Raw genomic sequence first — 27,704 nt, forward strand, 5'->3', positions numbered from 1 at the left:
GTATATGATGGGTGAGAAAAACAAAATATAATTGACAATCTTGGGTGAGCCATAACTTTGAAGGTGATTCTCAAAGTGAAGTTCCAACTTTCCAAGTGAAGCTTAGCATCAGTGGGACTTTTAGGGAGTATGTACATAGCTGCCTAGGGGGCTACTTTAAGGAGAATACTGATTTGGGGTCAATAAGCTATGGAGATTGACTTGATCCTCAAGAAAGGAAGGCATTTTTGTAATTTTTTTTTTTTTATTTTGAACATCAGAGGGAGGACCATCTCCTTTTCAAGACTGGAGCACCTACAGCATTCTGGTTTCCTAAAACGTGGAGATGGTGAAGTAAGGGTCAGACTGCTTAGGCCTCAGGTCAACTGGAGGGAGGGAACGATATCTCTATTATGGTACTTGTGAACTTCTCATTATTGGAATGCTATGGCTATGGCTATTGTATATTTTAAAGAAAATGTTGTGAGTCTATAGGAGGTGTGGTTGTATCTTCAGAGGGGGGTGACAACTTTCCTGATATGAGTAAGAGTTATGGTTCAGGTCAGAAAACGGTACAAGAGAGAGTGTGAAATGCTTTCAGGTGGGAATTAATTAATTTTGTCTAATGTTTGGTCTTCAGCATGGGTGCAGATACTGAGACCTTCCAAGGGGGAGCAACCAGGTGGTGGGGCCTAATACGGTGGCTTCTTGGTGAAAAAAAGGCCAGAAGTTAGAGGTAAGCAGGGAGGAAGCTGTCCAGTTATATCAGTCCTTTGGGTTTTAGGGTAAGCATCTCAAAGTATACAGTGGGCTAGAAACTGTGAGTCCTGGGCCCATGCAAACCAAGGTGAGATCCACAGTGTTGAAAGCAAGGCTGCTCACCACAGGGGCCAGTGAAGGGGTAGCAGTGGGGATTCAAGTTAGAAAGGGCAAGGGCAAAGCCAAAGGTCAGATCTGGGCTGCAGCTCATTCATCTCTTTGCACCTGGAGGCTTGCTTTCTCAAGCTAAAAACCTCCAGTGGGCAGTTCTGACTTTAGTTTGATTTGGAAAGTGGAGATTCCTTTTTAAGGGCTCATATCTTCATTTGCAAGTCAGACCAGTTCCATTGCCAACACTTAGTCTGATAAATGTCACACCTGGAGCCTGTTATTTGTATGCAGTGCCCTGCCGGTGATGTATTTCTTCAAGGGCTAGCTCATTACGAGGGTTCTGGTTAATTCAGTTTGATGGTCGAGGGCAGTGGTGTGCTGGACCCCCTTGTATGGCTGATGATGCAATCTCTACCCAGTTCTTCATTCAGTGACCTCACAGTGGTGGCTGGAAATGACTGTAGTGGGGGTATTGGTGCCACAGAAACCATCGAATTGTAAAGGTCCTGGAAGATCTGAGTGTTTAACATTTACCAGCACAACATTTGTCCTAGTGCTCTTTTTCACTGTTTATAAAAGGAAATATAAAATAAAAAATATTTCTTAGGGGTTCACAAGTGGCTAAGAAAAAAAAAAACTACCAAAAGTCTTCATTATTTGGATGGTTGCTCAGTTTCACTCCCAAAACAAGAGACATTTGATTAAAGATTTTTTTAAAAGATTTTATTTATTTACTCATGAGAGACACAGAGAGAGGCAGAGACATAGGCAGAGGAAAAAACAGGTTCCCTGCAAGGAGCCTGATGTGGGACTCGATCCCAGGACCCCAGGATCACAACCTGAGGCAAAAGCAGATGCTCAACCACTGAGCCACCAGGTGCCCTTGATTAAAGATGTGAAGAGTCAATTAAGAATTTCCTAGGTATCTTTGGGTCATATTTTTTTGGCTAGCATGATAAAATATTTGGAGAAATTTTTGAAGTTTGAGAATTCTAGACTGGAAGCTTAACCTACTGTCTTTAAGACATGTGACAGCAAATGAATTGACTTCTCCAAGCTTTGGTTTCATTACCTATAAAATTAGAATAAAAAGGATTTTTACGTGTGAGGCAGCTTTGTAGAACTCTACAACTGGAATCTACTTCATTCCCCAAATTCCTTTAGTAGGTGGTAGTATTATTATTAGATCCACGTGGTCAAGTTTTTTTTTTTAAGATTTTATTTATATATTCATGAGAGACACACACAGAGAGAGGCAGAGAGAAAGGCAGAGGGAGAAGCAGGTTCCATGCAGGGAGCCTGACACAGGACTCAATCCCAGGTCTCCAGGATCACACCCCAGACCCAAGTCAGTGCTAAACCGCTGACCCACTGGGGCTGCCCTGGTCAAGGTTTTTTTTTTTTTTTTTTTCCTGGTCAAGTTTTAAGGACCAATTTACTTCTTTCTAGGATAAGAAAGTATATGCTTAAAAAAAAAAAAAAAAAAAAAAAGCTATTTTGGTCTTAAAGAATAGCCAAATATTTGGTTGATGAAGTTCTTCCCTTTGTGAATGGTTGCAGAGAAAGCTTTTTGAGTCTGAAATGAAATATTTCTTTAGCATTAACATTGGACTCGTGGCAACAGGGTATGCTCATCCCTCTGCTGATTGTGTGATGGGGGATTATAAAACATCACGTCGTATGGGTTACGAGACAGCAGAAACAAAGAAGGGAAACTTTCCACACTCATTTTCCTCTCTCCCCACCCAGTCACCTTCTCAGGCTGACTTTCCTCTTTCAGCCTCTCTGGAGTAGAAGTGCTGATAGGAGCCTAAATGCAGGAGTGCACTTTAGTGGGAACGCCTGGTGCCAATCAAAGCTGAAGGATCCAGGCCACCAGTTCAAAGATGTCTGACTCCCTCCCTTATCTTTGGAGCCTCTCTCTGCTCTCCATTCCCCATGCCCGTCTCCAGCCCCCTGTCTCTACTTCCAGCTAGTGATCCCATTTCACCCTCTGTTCTCTGGCTTTGCAGGTTGTCGATCTGTACATTATGTTCTCCTTGTAAACACCATGGTGTTTACTTTTCATTCACTTTGTGTTCAGTATGGATGATTGGTTTTGTTGAGGCCTTATAATGGTTTCATTCAAATTTCTTTGCATTGTGAACTGGCTATAAACTTATGTCATCTTCTCTACAATCTTTCCAAGCCTTTGTTTCCTCATCTGTGAAAAGAATAAAGAGGATGTTAATACTTACCTCCCAGAACTGCATGGATTCAATGAAATGGTAGATGCCCAAGGTGCCTTCCCATGGTTCCTGGCCTTTGCAAGTGCTCAACAAATGGTAGCTTCCTCCTCTTCCTTTGCCGTTCTCCTTAATGCCCAAGGCAAAGTTTCTTGCCAACTAAGCAATCAGCAGATTCTTTTGGGGTGAATGATTACCACACCCTATGGTTAAGAACTGGTCTTCAGTATCGATGTTTGCTTCTGTGTTGAGGAATTTCTATTAGCACACTATCCTGGCCTCACACATATCTTCTTTGGGAAGAAGTGTCTTAATGAGAATACATTTGGGATCAGGAAGTTTGGGATGAGGAACATGAGAAAGTAGGTCAGTCTCATTTTGCCTTGTGGGAATGGGTAAAGGAGTGATAGGGGTAGAGAGGAGATTTCGGAGCCTGTAAACACACTCTGACCTGCTTCTGTACACTGAACATTTTATAGGGACAAGCTCCTAACTAGAAAGCCTGTGCTTTTTCACACTTACATACGCCTGCTTCTAGGAGTCAGTAACATAGAGTTCATTCTGAACCTGTAAGCCACATTCTCTAAAAAGAGATTGATGAAAAAGATGATTTTTCATCTCTATATACTTCTTTTTTTGTGCCTCTTAATTGGTTCAGAACTTAGGCATGGAAAACAGGAGGGTTGTTTGTTTGTTGTTTCTCTAAACTGTGTTCTGTTAGTATCCCCGGCAATCTGTTTTGTTTGTATAATAGAAAATTATATCCAAGCCACAGCATCCTGTTTTTCTTACTTTTAAAAGTTTCTTTCATATAGATTCACAAGTGTTTCAGAACCAATGGAAGCATCATGAAATGTTTTTTTTTTAAAAACAGGAATTACACTTTATTTATTTATTTATTTATTTATTTATTTAGATTTTATTTATTTATTCATGAGACACACACACACACACACACACACACACACACACACAGACATAGGCAGAGGGAGAAGCAGGCTCCATGCAGGGAGCCTGATGCAGGACTCGATCCTGAGACTCCAGGATCACGCCCTTGGACCAAAGGCAGGCGCTTAACCACTAAGCCATCCAGGGATCCCCATGAAATGTTTTTTATAATCTGAAGCCCCCTTTATCTTCTTGACTCCATGCAAAGGAATCTATTTCTTTGGGTGTCTTTCTAGACAGTTTTGGTGCATTTATGCTAAATTGATCCATTAGAATGATGATTGCTATGCTTTTTTCATCTTAATTTTCATTTTACTTAAAAACCTTCTGCATCCTCATCCTTCTTCAAATGACAAGATTTCACTATGGAACATGGTTAGAGGCCAAAGTTGTCAGCCTCTGAGTAATTATAAAATGCTTGAGTGGACTCTTTTATCCATTTCCCTTGGTTCTGACTCTGAACCCCTGTGTAGGGTCACAGAGAAGAGCGAATGGGAAGCGGGTGATGAGCAATTAAAAGGCAGAATTGAGGGTAGACAGCCAAATAGGCTTGTGACTGGGGATTGGGAGGGCAGGCTGTCATCGTGCCAAGCTGCTTTTTCATAACCCACTGAGCCTAGGACAATTGGTCATCTTCATGTGACACTAGTGGGGAATGAGTCACTGTTGTTGGAAGAAGAGGAGTTTGTCAAGCAAAGGGATGTGTCAATTCTGAGAGACCAGACTATGTTCTGTGGGGTTTTAATGGAGAGGAAGATTGGCAATGAGCCACCGATGTATGTGCTCTATCCCAGGCTAAAGAAAAACACAGGGGACTTCGCTCTAGACTTTTAGTGGGTTTTTTTCTGAGAGCTCCTCTCAGAGCTGAGGTTGGGGAACTGAACAATTGCAATGGTTTGCATTGGTGACAAGCATTCTTTCAGAACTATGGTTCTGTCCATCACTTATGAGATCCAGCCACTTGGTTAATGACAGATGAAGGGAACACAAATTACATAACCCTTGACCTGTATAGTCCACTTCCAGATTGTCCCTTCACTGAACCCTGTCCATTGAAAACCAACAACAGTGTATGTTCTCGGGCTCCTATTAACAGTTTATTCATTTGACATTTTCTAGACTCCCAGCATTGTGCTTGATGATGCAAATATGAGAAATCAATTAGCTGTGGCTTTGGTTTGCTCCTGAGGGGACTCACAGGCTGTGGAGGACACAGACATGCACACAGATAAACCACAACTGTATACAAATCAAGAACAAAGTTCTGTGGGAGCACAGAGCAAGAACAGTTGATTTCTCACATGGCATGAGGACACACGCGCTGTGGCTTTTCTAGGGGAAAGGATGATCAGCAATGCGTACCATTCCCGATATCTGCCTATGAGTTAAGAATCATGGAATGGACCCTACTTGCCTGACCCTGAATGAACTGCATGAAGCTTCACTGTGAGGATAGTCTGTTGTGGGCACACACAGTTTTATCATCACAGTAATCACTATAAAATCGAAAGAAGCATGTTACAGGAAGGTCGATGCCAGTGAAGGAGTTACCTGAGAAAAACTACGGTGGAGCTACAGTTGCTGGAGGAATTTCATTTTCAAATATATGTGTAAGCCAATACACAGGCTTATCCGGATGACCTACTTGCAAGTAGCAAAGGCTAATGCTAATTCTGCGGTGTCTGGGAGTGGTAAGGTTCCAGCTGTGTAGGTCCAGGGGGAGAAATAGAAGACTTTATTCTCTAGACACTTCTTATCAGATGCAGGGTTGGAAGTATCCTGATAAATCTGGCACTTGTTAAACATCCGCTGAATTATATGCTCCCATAGGAAAATCCAACCCTTGAGAACTTGGTCTTTTTATTTGTTTTGAGAACTTCAGTTACTGAATTGTACAATTCCTGGAAGCATCTTGACAGCATGAATTGATTATTAAGATGGTGTTAGTAGCACTAAAGTTCCGGTGCATTAGGTCATTAGAGTTCTTCCCTGTGGAAGGAGTAGTTGGGACATTTGTTGAAAGGATGATGACATGAAAAAAAAAAAAACACCATTTGCCCCAAATCTACAATTACCACAGCACCACCCCCAAGTGGCTTGCACAACAGAGGTGGCTTTTCACAGATCTTATTGTAGCAAGTGTTTCCATAAGTAGCCAGGGAGCATGGAGATGACCTTTCAAAATGCTGTTTTATTTTTGTGGTTGTAAAAATGTGGCAGGTCATTATCCACACGCAACCAGGGTGCAGCTCTATGATCTGAGTGCTGGGGAGAAGGGAAAAGAATCCTTTTAAGGAACATCTGGTAGGTGTGTATGTGCTCTCACACAGCCAGTTACCATTGCTCTCATTTTAGTGCCAAGGAGGCTGAGGCACCAGGTGATTGAGTCACAGCAGAAAGGGAATAGGACACTGGCCTAGGACTTAGAACTTGGAATATAAACCCAACTCTCAGTTCTTTGCAATGTAATCTTGGGCAAGTTATTCAACCTGTAACCTCTGTCTAGTATCTCAGCTGAGTAATTGGAAATTAACTATTACTAACACCAATAACATGTTAGTGTTACTAGTTTATGTTTCATGAAGGGTTATCAAATTCATCATCTCATTTGTTCTCCACCATTTGCCTATCCATTGTCTGGAGAGATGGCACAGAATAGTGGAAAGTGCTTGGGTTGTGGTATGAGAGAGTCCTGGGTTCAAGTCCAGACTCTGCTTTTGATCTGTTGTTTTGAGATCCAATTTTTTCCAGTAAAAGGGGTCTAAAACACATGTCATGCAGCACATTTGTGAGCTCTGAAAAAGAAGTAGGTAAAGTACGCTTAAAAAACAGTAGTTTTTTGGGGTGCCTGGGTAGTGCAGTCAGTTGAGCTTACCAACTCTTGGTTTCAGCTCAGGTTGTGATCTCAGGGTCCAGAGTGGCTCCATGCTCAGTGGGGAATCTGCTTGAAAAATTCTCTCTTCTTCTCCCTTTGCCCTTCCCGCACCCCTGCACACATGTGTTCTCTCTCTCTCTCTCAAATAAATAAATCTTAAAAAAAAAAAAAAGGTCGTTTCTGTCAACATCCCATTTGAGGAATGGGAAAAATGATCCTCAGATGTTATGTGAGCTCCTCAGAAGTTGCCCACATGAACCATACTAGGCAGGGAGGTAAGGAGCTAGGAGTGTGGGCTGTGGATTTAGTTGGACTTGGGATTTAGTTCTGGCTTCATTTCTTATGGGCTATGTGACATTGGGCAGGCGATTCAATCTCTCTGAGTTTTAGTTTCCACATATATAAAATTTTCTGTAAAATAGTTACAACTTTGTAAGTGGGCAGGTGAAAGGGATGATAAAATTATAAGAAGCACTTAGCTAGGTGTCTCTTCCCCTTTCTTCCTCGCTCCCCCCTTTTCTTCCTTCCTTCCATTTATAGTATGGGACATATTTGGTACACTTGGGGGAATTATGCATGACCTTTATTAGCAGGACCAGCCTGATGTAGTAAGAAGAGCATCAGAGTTGGAAGGATCATGGGAATAGCTCTCCCATTCTAGCTCAGTGATCTTGTGCAAGCCACCTCAGCGGTCTGTCTCATAGTTGCTGCTAATAATCCTTATCTCCAAGGGGCACTGTAAAGAGTGCACAAGATGATGATTCTGATAGTACTTTGATTGTCACAGAGCTATTACTAATATGGAATTTAGAGCATCAGGCAAAGAATTAGTAGATGTTTGTGTGACTGCAGTGGGCTCTTGCTCACTCACAGTTTTTAATTCAGAAAGCAAGTCCTGTCTCATGCCAAACTGAGCAAGATTCATTCTTCGTCATGTTGCTTTTATTGATTATCTCATTTACCCAGTGCTTCTTCACACCCAGGTACTCCCCCGACTTACTCTAAGGGATCTAGAAGTCTATAGGCATGTGTATTTTCCCAACCCAGTGGGTTTTAAGAGTGGACTTACTGTCATGACCTCACCAAAGTTTTTTATATTAAACCAGAAACAGCATGACAGAAAACAGTAGAAGTCACTGCACTTGAATGGGGCTGGGAGTGGCGGTGGTTCTTCGGTGATAAGAACTGGGTCTTAAATTATCTTGATATCCTAGCATAATGTATCAGGAACTTAGTAGATGTTCAATAACTACTGTGGATGAATGAATGAATGAATGTGTTTTTTCATTGACTTAATGCTGTGGCCCAATTCTTCCTCTTAGAAGCCTCCAGAGTTCAGGTGTGGCCAACTTGACCTTGGGCTTCCTTTCCTTTTTCACATGGGTCAGTCTGCCTCTGTGCTTACAGAACTCTTTGTTTGAAGAGCGTCCTGCTCCCTTGGAATCCTTTGTCTCATAGATTTTCCTGCCCCCCTCACAGGATGATGATATCACTTGAGAAATTCAGTTCTTAAAAATTCCATTTCTTCCAAAATAGGAAATGAGCTCATCTTGGTTAAGCTGTGTATACCTGTTACAGAATCTCGAAGATATCCTGTCCTACCATCCCTTTTGTCTTTCGTGTTAGGAAGAAGAAAAGCAACAGCCCAAAATGATCCACAAGAAACATCTTGGAAGTTTTCAGCACTTAACTTAGTTATTATCACCTCTCATGAGACAGAGCCTTAGGCAAAATTGTGGGAAAATGGCCCCTTAAGTGGAAAAAATGAAGAAAGGGGAAAAAATGAGATCAGTGAAAATGAATATAGTACAAAGCTCCAAGTGATTCAACTTTCTAAAAAGTAAAGCGATGATAGGTACAGGGAGTGCTGGATTGTGGGTTATTTTCTGAAACCCCAAACAAAGGATTTGGAAAGCTGAAAGGCAAATCTGTCTCTTAAGCTTCCCCAGAGAGACCTTGCAGGGCGAGCTAATATCTGAAGCTATTTTGAGAAGGTCACCTATTAAACAAGAACCTTGTGTGCTGGATTCATGTGGGGCTAGCATGCAAGATCATAGACATTTATGAGTCAAAATGTTCCCGAATGTGGAGCGTCTACAGCCAGTTGGACCCTGGTTAAATTTGGGCAGAAATTGAAACATAATCCTTATCTCTACAGCCTCCATGGAGGCAACCAAAACACTAGGCAGGAGCTCACCAATGGATCTAGAATTCTGTACATTGGAGTGGAAGATCCAGTCTGTCCAAAGGAATGTTCTCAAGAACAGAGATGTGTTACTTGGATGCCCACATACTCTCATCTGGATTGGTGGTTGTGAACAAAGCATGGTGTGGTGGTAAAGGTCCAGGAGCCTGGTGTTTCTAGAATTTGGTTGGGCACATAGTCTAGGAACCCAGGGCCAGTGGTAGGTAAACTAAGGTTCTGGGGGCAGAACACTGGAACTTTGGTGGTATAGCACGTAAGAAGAACATGGCTTCAGAGTCAGATATGTCTCTCTCGGCCATCTATTGGTTACAGGGAAGAAGATAGGTATTTTGTAACCTATTGCCTTGTTTAAGGAAAGTAGGGATAATAATATCTATATCATGGGTTGTGTGAGGATTAAATTAAATGATGCATGTGAAAAGTATCATGAACTTGACCAGGGTTAAGTAGTAGATATTGATACCATTATTCTCCAACTGGAGAGTCAGGGGAGGGTCAGGAGCACATAACCTCTTTGGGAGATGACCAAGACCACTGAAACATTACAAATGGAGTTTGGGTTTCAGGGCAGACACAGAATGTTGCTGAAATAATGAACTTTAGTAACAAGATTTTACATTTTTCTTCCCATTGTTAGTTAGAGTGATTTAAGTTTGAGCTGTTTTAGGAGATTTATCTTACTGTTTTTATGGGCAAATAAATTCTAAACTACAGACAATTGTAATATAACTTATTTGTATGCTGGTGGCTTTCAGTGCTGGTTAAAAGGATTTTAATTGTGTTGGAAATCAATACTCATTACTCCTGGTGAGATGTGTTTTTGTTTTTAGTCCTTCAGGAAATTGCTAGTGCTCTGGGTAAATGGCTGGGAGGGAATCTTTGAGTAGAATAGAGAGAGCTTCTGGCCGCTTTGACCTTTCCTTCTCCAGTTCTTTATCTTTTGTTTCCTCTCCCAGGATCTTGAGCATTTCTCTGTCTAAATGAACCTATTTGGAAGGTATATACTTCCCTTTGGGGCCACTGTTTTGATGCGGCTATTTAAAAAATGTTAATTCAAGAATTTTACTAAAGAAATATTTCTACAGTAACCCATCTGTCCATGCATAAAGATTGCAACATTTCCCATTTCTATCATTTCCTCCTCATCCCTGCCAGTAATAGATATTATTGTTATTTTTAGTTTTTGTGTGTCTGCTAGATCTCAAGTGCTGTTTTCATATCTTACAGATGAGTTTGTACTTTTTGAAAAAGTTGAAATATAACTGACATAAGAGTTTCAGGTGTATACCATAATGAGTTGGTATTTGTAAATATTGTGAAATCATCACTACAATAAGTCCAGTTAACATCCATTACCTCACATAGTGGTAATGGGAACTTTTGAGATTACTCTCTGAGTAACTTTCAGATATACAATACAGTATTAACTATAGTCCCCATGCTATACATTATATCCCCATGACATTTATTTTGTGACTGGAAGTTTGTATCTTTTGACCACCTTCATCTGTTTCACCCACTACCCAACTGCCTCTTCTGGAAACCATCAGTCTCTTCTCTGTATCTATAAGGTGTTTGTTTTCTAGATTAGACATATAAGTGAGATCATATGCTATTTGGCTTTCTCTGCTTGATATTTCATTTAGCATAGTGTCTTCAAGGTCCACCCATGTTGTCACAAATGTCAGGATTTCCTTCTTTTTTTTTATTAATAATATTTCATGGTGTGTGTGTGTGTGTGTGTGTGTGTATACACATTTTCTTTATTCATTCATCGATCGATGGTTATTTCCATGTCTTGGCTATTGTAAATAATGCTGCAATGAACATGGGGGTGCAGATATCATCTTGAGTTAGTTTTTTCATTTCCTTTGGATAAATGCCCAAAGGGATTGCTGGATCCTATGGTACATCTCTTTTTAACTTTTGAGGAACATCCATGATGTTTTCCATAGTGCCTGTACCAAGAGTTTGTACTTCTTTTAATACATTTGATGGCTATTTGGAATTGTTCTTCTCTGGATTATCTATAGATCCCTTGGCTATTTCCTATTAGTTTGGAATCTGATCTGAAGAAGATTTAAAAAATAATGATCTTCACTTGGGGAGACCTGGGAGTCTGTATTTCATGGTTTTTTTTTTTTTTTTTTTGGAGGGTTGTTGTGGAGTGGTAGAGCAGAGAAGACTACTGGGGAGTGACAAAGAAGGTCAAGTTTAGTCAGAGGAAAACCAGGAGAATTTAGTGTCTTAGAATGAAGGGAAGGACATTTTTCAAGGAGGAGGGTGTGCTCAGCCATGTCAATATTCTAATTATAGACTGAGTAAGAGGATATTGGACTTGGTAATATGGAACACATTGGTGACCTTGATAAGAAGCCACCAGTGGAGTGCAGTGTTGGGGTGAAAGTTTGATTGTAATGTAGTTAAAACAGAGTTCAAGAATAATCATTAAATGTAATGCATGATCCTTGATTGAATCTTAGGTTAAAATACTACTGTCTATTACCACATGGCTTTTACCATTACCATCAATAATAAAAAATCTGTAAAGGATATTATTGGGAGAAACGGGGAAATTGAATATGGGCTATTAAATAATAATATTGTAGCAAGGTAAATTTTCTGAGTATGATTGTATGGTAGTCCTGTAGGGAAATATTTTTAGGATGTGCATGCTAATGTGTTTAGGAATAATAAAGATGAACTCTGAAATGTTTCAGCCAAAGGAATACACATGCATGTGTAATAAACACATGCATGCATGAATTTTATATTTTTAAGATTTTATTTGTTTATTCATGAGAGGCACAGAGAGAGGAGAGAGAGGCAGAGACACAGGCAGAGGGAGAAGCAGGCTCCATGCAGGGAGCCTGATGTGGGACTCGATCCCAGGTCTCTAGGATCATGTCCTGGGCTGAAGGAGGCACTAAACCACTAAGCTACCAAGCCACCAGGGCTGCCCACATTTTATTTTTTACACACACATCTATGTATCAAGAAAATGTGTCAAAATATTAGTAATAAGTGAATTTAGAGGAGTCTATGTGGATCTTGATTCTGCTATTGTAACTTTTAAGTATGCTTAACATTTTTCTCAGTAAAAGTTGAAAATAGGAACACTGAAGAAGAGGAATTGGAGACAGTGTATATGTTTTTTTGGATCTAATGCACAAGGGATTGGCTTTAGATAAGACAGCATCATTAGTAAAAGGCAGGAAAGCAGAGTATATGGGTATAAATGTCAACACATCTTGGTAGATATGATAGTATGAATCTATTGAAATTATGTTCTGATGAACCTTCTCACTGCAATGCAAAATAATCAAGCTGAAGATTGGAGGCTTAAGGAGGGAGGAGATGTAATGCGGGAAAGTGAGGGTGCTAGGGAATTCAATATGACTTCTGAGCAATTAAGGAGCCACTTGAGATTCAATAAGAAACTTCAGTGACCATTCAGGGTAGTTATATGTGTTTTCCTAAGTCATGTTCAAATATTCAGGTAAGGGCATGAAGATTGGGTTGCTAGTATAGCTAGGCTTGTCATTTTCCAAAAGTTGTAAAGCTAGAGATGGAAAGACTGTCCAAGGCATATGTAAGGACCTGATTATAATGATTGATCATGGAGTAAAGTGGGGGCAAGTAATATAGTTGTGTGATCAATGGGTTGGAGATCCTGTAGGGGGGAAATACTTGTAGGAGTTGGGTACCAAAGAGAGTGAGCCAGAAAGATTGAAATAGTGGTAAGAGAGGGAAAGGTATGATAAAGAATTCATGGAGGTGTTATAGTTATTGTCAATATTGAATTACCTTTGTATTTCTGGAATAAGCTTTCCTTAGTCATAGTATATTATTCATCTGATTGCTATAGTTCTATTTTATTTATTTATTTTTCTTTTTTTATAGTTCTATTTTATTTAGATATTTTTCTTTTATATTTAAGAGTGAGATTATTTTTATTTGCTTGTTATATTCTGGCCTTAGAGACATACTGATTTCATAAAGTGAATTAGGAATTGTAATTTCTATGGCCAGAATATTTTTAAAAAGATTTTGTTTGTTTGTTTATTTATTTAGTTAGAGCAAGGGAGCAGGGGGAGGGGCAGAGGGAGAGAGAGAGCAAGAGAACCTCAACCAGGCTCTGTGCTCAGTGCAGACGTGGGGCTTGGTCTCATGACCCTGAAACTACTACCTGAGCCAAAATTAAGAGTCAGGTGCTCAACTGACTGAGCCACACAGGTGTCCCTATATGGCCAAAATATTTTAAATTACATAGGAATGATCTGTTCTTTAAAGATTGAGTAGAGCTTAGCCATTGACCCTCCTGTCCTGTGTCCCATTCACAGTAGATTAAAATCACCTCTCCCATTTCTTTTTGTGGTTGTTGGTCTATCCAAGTTCTCCACATCTCGTAAAAAAATTATTTTTATAGTAGTAGCAAATCATTTCTTATGGGCTTAAGATTTGTTGTCATAGATCAGTATGAAATATTCTCTTATACTTTTGATCTCTCCTGAATCTGATTTCATTCCTTTCCTCATTCCCAGTCAGATCTATTTGTGCTGTAATTAGCTATACAATGGCATTGTTTATTTCTAAAAGCATAAATTCTTGGGTATATTTATTGTATCTATCAATTTTATTTTCTATTTCACCAATACCACATTTTAGATTTATTAATTCCCTCTTCCTATGTATTTTTTAAAAAAGATTTATTTATTTATTTGAGAGAGAGAAAGAGAGGAGGAGAAGAAGGAGAGGGAGGGAGAAACTCATAAGCAGACTCCCCACTGAGTGTGGAGCCAGATGCCTGGCTTGATCTCACTGTCTCAAGATCATGACCTGAGACAAAACCAAGAGTTGGGTGCTCAACTGACTGAGCCACCCAGACTGCCCTTCCTATGTATTTTTCATTTATTTTAATGGCTTACCTTTAATTTTTTTAAAAAAAGAACTAAGTTGGTACATTCTCCATTTTTCAAATATGAAGGCATTTAAAGCTGTACATTTTAGTTTTTGCTAAGTCTCATAGAATTTGATATGAAGCGTACCTCTTTCTATTACTCCTTGGGTCTTCAGCCAGTTTTGAATTAGCTTCATCTTTTAAAAGGATTATCTAGATATTTGTAAATGCATGCTTCTAAGAATTTAATATTTTGGGCATCAACTGTTTCTCATTTGTAATTTTATTATATTATCAGAAAACATGACCTGTAAGATTTCTATTACATTAAATTTATTAAACTTTCCTTCTGTGGTCAAATACGTAACTTGCTTTTGCAAATGTCTTCTTAAAAAAAAGATTTTATTCATTTATTTGAGGTGTGGGGAGGGGCAGAGGAATAGGGAGAAGCAGACTCCTCCCTGAGCTGGGAGCCCAGTGTGGGGCTTGATCCTAGGGCCCCTGGATCATGATCTAAGCTGAAGGCAGATGCTTAACCAACTGAACCACCCTGGTGCTTCACTTTTGCAAATATCTTATAAATATATGGAATGAATATATATTCTATTCAAGGATTAAAATTCTCCTCTTTCTAAAATCAAGTGTTACTTTAACTTACCCTTGACTTAGTTATTACTGATATATTAGATAATTAGATATGTTTAATTCTGTAAGAAATATATTAAAATCACTTCTTATAATTGTATTTTAGCTGATTTTTTAATGTGTTTTATACATTTAACTGTCATGTGATGTATTTAGGTTTATCACTATTTTATCTTCACAAATTGTGTCTTTTACTAATGTTCTTCATTCTGGTTCATGTTATTGTCTTTAAATTCTACTTACCTGGTATTTTTCTTGCCACTGTTGTTTTTCTTGATATTTGCCTAGTATTTTCTCATCCTTTCCTCTTTGTTAACCATTCTTTATCTTTTTTAAACAGTGTGTTTCTTGTAAATAGAATATAGCTTTATTTTCATTGTTTAGCTTCACCTGTCAGTCTTTTATTTATTTATTTATTTATTTATTTATTTAGTCAGTCTTTTTTAAATGAGGGAATTTTATCCTTCTTATTGATTATAAAAATGTCTATACTTGCTTTGTGCTCATACTTTTTCCCTTCTCTGGATGCTGAGCATCCTTAAGTTTTATTCCATGCTGCTGGCTCATGGACCTGCAGGTCTGGTTGCGGGTGTGCTGAATTACAAATGGTTGCTCTTCTGGCAGTAGAGAGGAGGGCCCCTGTGTTACCCTTTTTCCCAGATCTCCTTGCATTCCTCCAGCAACAGGGGTAGGGAGGACCCAGTCCACCCAACAGGTTTTACCCTTGCTTCCATTAGGCAAACTCTTCAGAGAGAAATGCTAGTGTCATTTCTTTCTACTTGATTTTATGCAGAGGCTGGGGTCCTACCTATATCTGGGTGGCCATGGACCCCAGCAGCAGTTTGGCTCAAGAATATACAGAGTGGAGTCAGGGCTGGAGAGATTATTAGGTGGGTTGAGATTGCCCTTTTCCTAACATCTTCTCTAAGACTCTGCCACCTATTTTTATAATTTTGACATATATGGGGCTTAATTGACTTTATGGTACAATAGGGTTGTATTCTGAGAAAACTCTCAGTAATATCCTCTCTTCTATATGCTTTGGAGATCATACTTACAAAGAGTATATAGCTGTAGATAGCCTGATATGAATAATAAACATTAATCAGATGAGAAGCAGCAAATTGTTTTTATGTTCAAATTACTTGGCATTAGCCTTCAGAAGACACTCCAAATACTTTATGCTTTCATGTTCTTTAAATCAGTCAAAGGCTAAAATGTCCTGCTTTCTTTCTTTGTCTATGTTTTGCAGGAGTCCCTAGTGAGCTTATCTATTCAGGGACATGACAATGTTTCTTAACCACAATTGTGCATTGAGGTCACTTGTGGAATTTTTAAAGATACAAATATGAAGATTGCATTGATTCTAACTCGGTGTCCATAAAGCTCATTTTTTTTGTTTGTTTTTTTGTTTTTAGGTTCTTAGGTCACTGGTATAGTCCCAGGTGTTACCTTCTCATTGTTGCTAGGTTCTTTTTCTGTTTCTTAATCCTGACTTTCTAAACACACCACATCACTGACTTTCATTATCAGCACATTCCAAAGGCTCAAAAAATTTTTTGAAAGATGACCTCCCTAATATCTCAACATTCATTGACCCTCACTGCTACTGTATTTTGCATTATGAACTTTTTTCACTAAGATGTGGTCTCAGTTTTGGAGACTGATTGACACTACCTTATATATTCATTGTTGGAAGTGGGAGCTAGCATGGAGTTGTGTTATTGAGCAAATTATTGAGCAAATCAATGTCCCTTTAAATCACTGTCAGAGCTTCTATCTATGCTTTTAGATTCATTCTCTACTTTTGTCATCTGGCTCTCTGTCCCAGGAGGCTGACCTAAGTGGATGCCAGCAATAGGCTCCCTTGCTAGGTTGGGTTGGGCCAGTTGGGAGCCTTAGTAAGAATGTAAGATTGGTTTATTCAGTCCTCCCAGTTCCTCTCTATGATAACTCTGAGCTGGCTGTTACCTCAACTGAAGGTCTCTGCTTCTTTAAAGAACATCACTTCCCTTACATGGTATTTGCTGCGTTCCAGTATTCTTTCTTTCTCTCTAGGAGCCATAATGTCTATGTGGCCACCTTGTTATTTTCTTGTACCTGACCTATATCTTTGCAAAAAGCTCCATTGTAATTAAGCCTTCTTTACACTGTCCTATCATGAATGTGTCATCTGTTTCCTGTTGGGATCCTGACTGATCCTCCCAATTCCTCTTGTTAACAATGAGCCTGAGCTCCTGAAGTTTGGTAGATTCAGGCAAAATTATAAAATAAGTGGGATAGTAGTTAGTCTTTGTTGTAGATGCTCTATGTGTTGTCCAGATTTCCTCTTTTAGGACTTATATACTCATTTCTCCAGCTGCCAGAGGTGTTAGTGGTTGAGTTCCCTTCTGGTGATTGGTCCTCCACTGAAGAAAGCCACCTCAATCAAGATCATATTCTTTTCCTCGGGGGAAGGTGGGGGGCATCCTGTATCCAGTGGCTAGTCAGATACAGTGTAGGGTAAAAAGATTGTGCAAGACCATGCCAACTCTAGAGCCCTCCATAGCATTGGTTGAGGCCTTTGCTATAACATCCCAACTTCTCCCCTGACCAATCTGCATCTTTCTCTCCCCAGCAGGTGTTCATCCTCAAAATTGTGACCAGTCAGCTTCTTGCACACATACCTGTATCAGAATCTGATTTCAGGAGAGCCCAGTCTGCAACAGACAGTCTTCAATTTGCCTTTTGTCCCCCATGACTGTTTTCTTGATAGGTCTCTGTCTTCCCCTCTTTCCATATGTAAATAGACCTGAGAGTTTTCCTTCTGAAAGCAACTTTAAACAAAGGAAAGGGTAGTACAAAGATGGGGGAATATGTGATGGTAGTGATTCTAGGCTTGAAAACATGTGGTGAACAAGGCCAGTTGGGTCTCTTCAGGTCACTCAAATCAAGACATACAATTCTATTCTTAGATCTGTGTGTAGAAAAGAAAGAGGAATAATGATGACAAAGATAAAGGAAATTAGAGATGGTGGTGGATTGGGCTATTTGCAGGTATTTTTTTCAAGGATAAACTATCCCAAGATAGATTCAAGATGTTAAATTAAGTTGAAGGTACACTGTCCCATCACCTACTGATGCCTGTCTGGTCAAGATTTGTAGACTTGTTCTCTGCTGTGAATGAGACATAGGAGCAGCAAGGGTAAACTTTAATATTTTGAAATTGGAAATTTGGTCTCTTCCTGGAAAGTGAGTTCTGGAAAACAGAACTCTTTCTTCCCATAGTTTATAGAAAGCTCTTTGAGGAAATCCTATTTTTTTTTTTTTTTGCCTTTTTAAAGTATTGAGCAGAAAAAGAAATAATTTTTATTTTTTAAAGATTTTATTTATTCATTCATGAGACACACACACAGAAAGAGAGAGAGAGAGGGAGAGAGAGAGAGAGAGAGAGAGAGAGGAAGAGACAGAGAGAGAGGCAGAGACATAACAGAGGGAGAAGAAGGCTCCATGCAGGGAGCTGGATGTGGGACTTGATCCTGGGACCCCAGGATTACACCTTGAGCCAAAGTCAGACACTCAACCACTGAGCCACCCAGGCATCCCTAATTTTTAGTTTTGAAAGAACTGAGGAGAGAGCCAAAAAAGGGACTTCTAATCTAATCCTGTATTTATTTGGCTGAATTTTCAAGTTTGTGAGCAAATCACCAACTTGCTACTAAATGCAGATGGGCAGCACAGGGCTCTTCCAGCCTGCTGGCTGTTCTTGGAGGGCAGACAGGTTCCTGGTCACTGCCAGCTTGAAAATCTAGGAAATTCCCTCTCAAAGATAAAGCTCCCCTAGAGAGTCTTCTGATGAGCACAGGAGAATACATTTTGGCCTAAAGGTGACTCAAGTGGTAGTGTGGACTTGATTAAGGAAAACATCCAGTTTATTTCCAGTCAGATTTAATGAAAGGCGATATGCTGTGGCTCTGAGTAATAACTTGCAAAACATAAAGTACTGTTGAAAGCTGAAGTGAGTGGCCAGGACTGCTTCCTGCAGGTGCTGGGACTGAACATTGGAATTGGATGTATCTCCTCTCTTCAATTGCCTCTTTTTATAGGTCTGATTGCTGTATCTTCTATACTCCAGACATCACAAAACTTTCTCAACCTGCTTGACAGTAATTTAGGAGGGCTGGAGATTAATTCCTTAATTAATTTTTCTACAGAAGGAATCCAGGGCACTCAAGTATAGCTGATGGGTTGACAGGGCTTTATCTGGAAACTTCCTATGGCCTCACTTAACTTGGTTTATTTTTCTAATCACTTCTTTTACTTTATTGCTTTCTATTTCAAATTTTAAAACTTTGTTCAAATATTTTTATTAAAGACAACATTTACATTCAAAATTAAATATCTGTTTAAGGTTTCTTCCATATTAGACAATAAGCTCCAATGATTGATTTGGTTTTGTGTCCTAATATGTATTATAAAAATATTTTTTGAATGAAGGAATTCATGTAATTCTTCCTAATTGATAAAATACACAATTGTTCACATTTTCTTTTTCTTATTTTTTACATTTTCTTTTGATTTTCAAAGCTGACTCTTTTTTTTTTTAGATAGTTTGTATAGATGTTATTGCCAAATGAATTTTACAAATGAGGACATTGAAACTTATATAGGTGGTATCCTGATAGTCCTAGAGCTACAAAGTAGTAAGGCAGTGGTTCTCAAAGTGTAGCTCCTTGGACCAGCAGCATCAGCGTCCACTGGAACTTGTTGGACAGGTGAGTTCTCAGGCTTTCCCCTGGGTGTATGGAATCAGACACTCTTTGGGTGGAGTCCAGAGGTTTGTGTTTTAATAATTATTCCAAGGATCCTGAAGCCTGCTAAAGGCTCCAAGATGGCATCTTCCTAATCCAGATTCTCTATTATATCTGCTTTATCTTTTTGGTTTTGTAATACTACTTAAATGTTTAAAAAAGTTTGCTGAGTGTATAATGCCAACCTGAATCTCTTGGGGGAGAGTCCTGCTATTGATTTATATTCTATAACAAAGAGTTATTTAAGAAGGAAATATGGGTCTTTCCCTCTTTTCTCTCTCTCTCTCTTTCTTTCTTTCCTTTTCTTTCCTTTTCTTTCCTTTTCTTTCCTTTCCTTTCCTTTCCTTTCCTTTCCTTTCCTTTCCTTTCCTTTCCTTTTCTTTTCTTTTCTTTCTTTCTTCTTTCCTTCTTTCTCTTTCTTCTTTCTTTCTCCTCCCTCCCTCCCTCCCTCCCTCCCTTCCTTCCTTCCTTCATTTTGTATATTGCCTTTGTCTGATATTGGTATCAGGGTAACACTAGGTTCATAAAACAAGTTGGAGGAACTATTTCCTTTTATTTTTTGGAAGGAATTACATAGGATTGGTGTTAATTCTTCTTGAAACATCTAGTAGAATTGTCGAGTGAGACCACCTGGGCCTGGAGACTTCATTTTTGGGGAATTTTTAAATTATAAATTTGATATTCTCTCTTTGAGGGCTATTATCTGTTTCCTAGGGGATGAGTTATGGTGGCTTGTGTTTTTTGAGGAATTAGCCAATTCTGTCAAATTGTTCATTGTTGATATTCAAGTTAGGGAAATTCCTACTCCCATCTTCCTGGAAATCTAAGTTTTTTGATACAGTTGTTTCTCCAAAAGAATGGAGCAGTTTTTTTCCAGCTATAATGTAGTTTTTAAAAAACATAGACCTGGATGGAAATGTATTCTGGATAATTTTCCCAGGGCCTTGAGTGTGATGTTTGTGCAATATACCTGTACTTTAAAAAGCTGCCTTATTGATTTTTTTTTTTTTTTCCATTCTGCCTTGGCTTTCAGACTCCCTTTCTACCTATCTAAGGTAGCGATGTCATTTTAGTCATTCAGCCAGGAGTGCCTATTGCCAACAAGCCTCCCATCTCAAAGAATTCTGGCTGGGAAATGGTCAGGAAAATATTTAGCGTTAGTCATGGAAAGTAGATAAAAATTTCAATCAGTTATTGTATACTCAAAAAGGGACTACCTGGGGCTTTAGCTGGGCTTTGACTAGTTGGGAAAATTTGAGGAAGGGTAGAGGAAAAGAGAGATGTCTAGGTTTGAAAGAATTGCTTCAAGGACTGTTTGAATGACCCTTACATGACACCCCAGTCTGGAGTGAAGGGAACATTCTGGAGTGCCCTGTGAAGGACTCCTTGAACTAAATAGAAGGTCAAGAGAGCTTAGAGGCTCATCTAATTTAGTGCTGTAGCTTCCACAGGGACCACTTCAATGTGGAATCCTGAAGCGCTGGAATGCTAATCTGTTCAGTTGATAGGAGCAAGAAGCATCACTGGACTGGTAGCTAAAGCCACAATGGTATTGTTAGCTCTCATGCCTCACGCTGCTCTGTAAATGGCTCTTTGCCTTCTACAATAATGCTCAACAGTGAGCAAGAGTTATTTAGTGCCCAGAAGTCTTTGTGAACAAGTCTGAAAAAGCTGGTTTATATAGCTTTCTGTTTTGATCTCTAAATTTCCCACGTGTAGAGGTGAATCCTGTTTACCCATAATAGTAGCGCAACCCCTTAGGGCATGTATTTTAGTATGCTAACTTTATCTGTGGCTTCCCCTTCTGTGCTACCATGATTATCCCATCACCTTGGTTGTGTTGTCATTATTTTAGTCCATTTGCATTATATGAATTTCTATAAGCCATTTAAATGTTTCTTGACTGTGATGGGATCTCAATAAATAAAAATCTCCTATCCCACACGAAATGTGCCACATAGCACATTTCTGATCCTCCTCTTCCTACCTTATCTTATACTTCCCTTTTTTCAGGAAACCAAGTTAGACTGATAGAGAATGAAAATAAAAATACCCCTTCACTTTTCCTGACTCTTCAATCTTACTTCCCAGGACTGACCATTGAGAGTATCTTATGTATGCTGGGCAATTAATTTTAAAAGAAGTTTTAACATTGCTTGATTAAAGAGATATTTTTCTAAAATCTTATGAAGCATGAATAAGAAATGTGGAACTCATTATCCCCTGAGATCATATAGGCCAAAAATATGAGCACATTCAAGTCAGTTTTAGTTAAATTCATAGATAAAAGAATCCATCTAAGAAGTTTAAAAAGAACACAGGAATGTTCAGGGCTCATCACATTTGAAGCTAGTAAATGGGGGTCAGCTCCCATGGTTTCCCATAACCATCCTTGCATCTAATGTCTAATGATGTGCTGGTAAATGTTTAATCACTGGCAAAAAAAAAAATATATGCATTAGGTACACATATCCGTATATGTATTTTGTAATATTACAGATATATAGATGCATAGCACACAATTTACAAATAATAGTAGCATGTATAGCACTTCTTATTGTAAATTCCATATAGCCAATTCTCAGAATGCTTCTGTTGATTCTTGCTGAACTCATGTCTGTAGCCAGTCTATGATTGTAGGTCAACCATGACCTGACAAGTAGAGTTTCATCTCAATCTGCTAATTCTTTTCCCAGTAAAATTTATTGTCCTCACACATGTTATATGACCTATGATTCAGCTGTTTCTTATTCTCGTCCAAATCACATTCATTAAACAGAAATTTTTTCAGCTTCAGTACTGTGTATGTCAGAACTTTACTCATTTGTTGATGACATGAGTGACTCTTTGCTGAATCAGATACTTTTCAAATACTGGAAGAATATTTCCTCAGTATTTTGTATAGTTTAGAATACATGGCTAACTTGTTTTTAAAGTTAATCTGCATTATAAACATTTTCTCCATCTTTCTTAAGACTAAAAAATAACACAATAAATCAAACCCAGATGTTTAGTTTTTGCTGATTTCCATGGTGTAAATACTCCCACCATGGCTGATTTCTAGTTACCAACATGCAATTGGGAGAGAAACTGGGAAGAGGTGGTGTTCAATAACACAATATTTTACAGTATTATCATACAGATGTGGTAGATGTGTATAACTGTGTAGGTTATTATAAAATATACTAAAATAAATGGGAGTTTTGAGTATTTATTATCTCTGTTTTTTAGTATAACTCATATAAGTTTTTGTATAGTTGAATAAAGATCTTTTTATTTATTCATTTGAGAGAGAGAGACAGAGACAGAGACAGAGACAGAGTGAGAAGGGGGAGCACACTTCCTGCTATACAGTTGATTTTTTAATAACACCTATTTTAACACTGGCTCACAAAATCCCTGACACTTTAATAAGTGACTCTGTAAACCTGTGGACCGGATGCATCACATCACTGCTTATGTCACCTGTCAGAGACAGAGTTGAAGGATTTGATTAAATATGCCACCCCAACCTAGCCACTTGGCCATGTTTGGGAAAAAGAAGGCATGGAAAGAGCTCTCTGTTCTTCTTCCATCTTCCATATATATATATATATATATATATATATATATATATATACACGGAAGTTGTTCCCATTCTCCTATATCAGGAAGAGAGAATAAACTTTATCACTGGAGGCAGAGATAGTATTGAGGTAAATCTTCTTAAGCAAAGCTTACTAAATAACTCTAATCTACAGTGAATTTCCTCTGTATATTTCCCAGTTACCTTCCCACAATTTATTGCCCCTGGAAACTCAAACCCCCTCTCCTTTGTGTAGTTGTATGTCATAATTTATCACCCTTTGTTAAAGTGGTATATAAAAACTCCAAGTCTAATTGTTTTCTTTTATCTCTAGCTATATTTTTTTTTCTGTGAAGCCACTGTGCATGTAAAATTAAAAATGTTAACACAATTTGTATGTTTTTGATCTTATTAATCTGTCTTTTTCAGCTTAATTTACAAGCCCTGGTTATAGAATCTAAGAGGCTAGAGAAAAAACTTTTAGTCCCCTACAGTTCAGGGGGCTAATTCTGGTCTATAATGAGATTTCCATTTTCTAAAGGCAAACTATGAGGGATAAAGAAGGCTATATTTTCCAGTGTTGGGGTTTATTCACTCTCATGGAGGGAGGTTTGCTATAGGTGTATGTAATTTCTTACCCTCCAATCCCACCCCTCCACTTATACTTTACATTTTGTATTCTTTGTGAATATTTTTTTTCTGAAATAATGAGCTATACAAAGACACATATCATGGCCTCTTCAGTGGCAAAACACAATGACAGTATCAGAGAAGAGAACTCTTCCTGAGTCCAAAAGCCTTCTTACCCTTGCAATCCCTGATTGGAGTTAGAATGGCCTTTTGGAGCATGTATAATTGAACCTCTCAGAAGCATGGCAACATTTTCTCCTGTTTCCTTTAGGCAATGGGGTGTTCCTTCTGACACCCTGCAATGCTAAGCTGTGACTGCCCACTCCACAAGAGGCCTCTAATTGAGTTTTCTGAGGCTCTCTTCTCATGGATGCTTGTCAGTAGGTACAGACTGCTGAGTGGGACCACTGTCTTCTGCTATATCAATGGCTTGAAGTTATTTTCAGAGAGGAAGAGATCACCATTATTGGCCCTTACCTTTTGCTGCCTTCCTAAAGGGCTAGACTCCTCCATGTATACGTAGTTGCAAGACAACCCTCTTCTTCCGATGCTAGTGATGACATCGGTGAAGTACATGATGGAGGTCAATGTGAAGTGTGCTTTACACGTGCAAGATGTTTTCTTTCTATCAGCAAAATTTGTTGGGCTGACCCCACTGTTATTGGCAAAAAGGTCAACAAGAGTGTATTTGAAGTAATAAAAAAAATAGCAGGAGTGATATAAAGAGGATTTGTAAAAATGTTTTCTGACAAAAGAGAACACGCACTATCAACATTTTTCCTTTACGCGGCTTTGAATTTATGACAATTCAGTGAAGGTGTTTTACTGTTTTTAAAACATCAATGACAAGAAAACAGCCTCAAGAGATTTCTTTGATTCTTTTTGATCTTAAAAAGAACACAATTTAGAAATGGAAAAACAGACTCAATTAAGAGAATGTATTCTATTTTCTCTTTCACTCAAATGGAAAGATGCCAGCTGTGTCTAGAAAAGGCAGTTTGATGAATTTTCTCTTGCCTGCCTTCCTGGATATTGTCCCATTGTCTTAGAATTTACCACCTTTTGTCTGAAACTCTGAGGTCTTGTTTCAGACCTGTCATTTCAAGACATGAACAGTAATACTGAAAAGGGGCAAACAATCGCTTTTTGTTTTGAGTGCTGAGTCAGGATTTTAAATTGGGAAAGTGGGCAGGTAAGGTCAAGAGAAAGCTTGAGAGCTACGTCTCAGGTCAAGCCACATAGGTAATTCAGAACCAGGAAGGATGAAGAAGTTGGCAAAGAATTTGCAAAAACCAAAGAAACAAACCACAAGAAGAAGAGTCGAAGGAGATTTATTAGCAAGAAAGGGTCTTTCCTAGGAGACACAAAGCCTGTCTTTGATAAAAAAAAAAAAAAAAAAAAAAAAAAAAAGGTGATTTTAGATGTTCCAATGATGTGTGTATTCACATTGTGACTCATCCTAGGACTGCAGTGGGGAAGGAGTGTCTCTGTCTCCCTAAGTTCTAGTGATCTTGGCAAACAGAACTCAGTTACACCAGAATAGACAATGATTAGACAAGGATTCAATATTATGACATTTCCTCACTCATGGCTGTTAGTGTTGGGGTTTGCAAAGTATCTTGTAGATTATATAACTAAACACAAGAATGCCATCTGTTTTTTAATAAATAAAAGTCATTAGTTTTTTTTTTTTTTTCCCTTCAAAACAAATCAGTGCAAAAGACTCTCAGGACCTAGTGAATATGTGAGCTTGTTGGGAGGCTGCTCAAGATTCAGTCGCTCAGCTAATTTGTTTCTCAGCTGAACATTTTCTTCCCTTGTGGTCCAGTTAAAAATGACTTTTAGTCTCATGTATCTTGAAATTTGTATCCATAACAGCACTGTTGGATAAATACAGGATCATAACACTGATGCTGAAATATGGGTACAATTCTATAAATTAATCTCTGGAGGCTCTTCATGATATTTGTTTCATTTATCTCATATAAATTATTACACAATTTATTGAGATGTTTTAGTACTTTAAAAACTGTTTAAAGAGAAATTATAATTGAGAATAAAGACTATATACCAGCAATATTTGTGGAGAGGGTCTACAAATAAAAGTCTAAAACCTTCCTTCTAGGGACACCTGGGTGGCTCAGCAGATGAGTGTCTGCCTTTGGCTCAGGGCATGGTCCTGGAGTCCTAGGATTGAGTCCCAAATTGGGCTCCCTGCATGGAGGCTGCTTCTCTGTCTGCCTGTGTCTGCCTCTCTGTGTGTGTGTCTCTCATGAATAACTGAATAAAATCTTTAAAAAAAAAAATAAAACCTGGGCAGCCCAGGTGGCTCAGTGGTTTTGCGCCACCTTCAGCCCAGGGTGTGATCCTGGAGACCTGGGATGGAGTCGTATGTCAGGCTCCCTGCATGGAGCCTGCTTCTCCCTTTGCCTGTGTCTTTGCCCCTCTCTCTCTCTCTCTCATGAATAAATAAAATGTTAAAAAAAATAAAACCTTCCTTCTGAATTTGGAAACAAAATGGTGAAAAAGTGAAATTTGTTGCCAATATTTGGTTAAATTTTAGTGCACATTTTAATATACATAATTTTTGTATTTATATACATATTTACAGGTATAAAATTATGTATATCCTATGGTTTCTAAATATGACATGCCATTTTAAAACTTTTTTTTGTAAATTGTTTTGTATTATGAAATTTAACAGAACTTAAGTCAAAAGGAGTCATGTATCATGATTATTTATTGATAATGGAACTTTATAAGTCAGTCAGTACTATTCCAATCTAAAACAAATCTTTATTTACAAATGTATCATGTACTATTCAATACTTACATAAAAATGTTCTAAAGGTTCTGGGGGAGATTTATGCCCATGGATGGAATTTGCAGGTCCCATCATGCTGGAAATGCTGAGATGCAATTTTGAAGCTGGACAAGCCCTTGAAGAACACATGGACAATGCATTCAGTTGTGCAGGTGAATAAGAAAGCTCAACATTTCGTGTATTTCTATGTGACACTGTCCAAATGTACTCTGATATGTCCAAATGTTGCCACCTCCTGTGAAAGTCTTATATGATAGGACTCATAGTAACACAGTTCACATGCAAAAATATTTTTCCTGTATGGTTTTTCCTCTTATAAACAGGATGGCTTGAAATTCATTACATCTAGAAGAAACTCTGAGCAAGGTGGCATCAACAAAATTAAATCATCTGCTTGGAAGCCAGGGACCAGCTTATTAGATAATGGACACTAACCTGTGCACAATGGATTGAGAGTCAATTTATATTGTCAAGTGGCCAAGGAATATATTATTTGGGGAGAATTTTTAAGAATATATTTTTAAAAATATCTGCTAAGTATAAAAATCAAGTAAAGAAGGTTTAGTTTGAATTTTTACTTTGTAGTTTGCTTATTGAATGACCTTTTGGGATAAGTATTTTTCTCATCCACCCTAGTCTAGTCTATGGACTAGAACCCAAACAGCCCCCGCCTTTCTACTCATGGACACCCATGGAGTCATAGTAAACTTAATATACTTCCCCCCATCGCCCAGCAAATGTGGAGGCATTAGGAGTCCCTGAAGCATTTTCTATGTGCTTGCATGTGTTTTTTTTCTTATCCTACCCTCTGCCATTGTCCTTCCTGCTCCCTACACTGACCACCAGAAGGAAATATCTGGGTAGCCACTGTTGCAGGCATTCTGGGAGACAGTGCAGCATCCAGACTTGGTGCTACCCTGGCGGGAGCTCTTAGGTACCAAATATGGCTCTTCTGGATCCTCCTTGGTGCCTAGAACAATGCTGTGTTCCCTTGCAGAAATATCCCCATTCTCCAACTGCATGAATCTGATCTCTTGGGTCCTAAAAGGAACCTTGACTTATATTGAGGTAGAAGTTCCTCAAGGAAATGATTTTAGGTTCTACCTGCAGCTTCCTGGAGGTAAAGGTAGGTGCAGCCCCCTAAGCCTGGGAGGGGACTCATACACCATGCTTGTCCTCTTCCGTAGCCATCTCTTCTTTCTTCAAGATACCATGAGTAAAACTTCTTGCCTTTGGACCTCCTTTCC

General features: G+C 38.7%; 1 long non-coding RNA gene across 1 annotated transcript; it reads left to right on the plus strand.

Annotated features, from left to right (window-relative positions):
* Positions 1 to 19,277: 19,277 nt before the first annotated feature.
* Positions 19,278 to 26,984, plus strand: LOC144307404 (uncharacterized). Its single transcript, XR_013374280.1, has 3 exons — positions 19,278 to 19,402; positions 26,523 to 26,609; positions 26,781 to 26,984. It is a non-coding gene; the product is annotated as an uncharacterized LOC144307404 (long non-coding RNA).
* The last annotated feature ends 720 nt before the right edge of the window (positions 26,985 to 27,704 follow it).

The sequence above is a fragment of the Canis aureus genome, chromosome 38 (assembly GCF_053574225.1).
Source record: "Canis aureus isolate CA01 chromosome 38, VMU_Caureus_v.1.0, whole genome shotgun sequence".
NCBI lineage: Eukaryota > Metazoa > Chordata > Mammalia > Carnivora > Canidae > Canis > Canis aureus.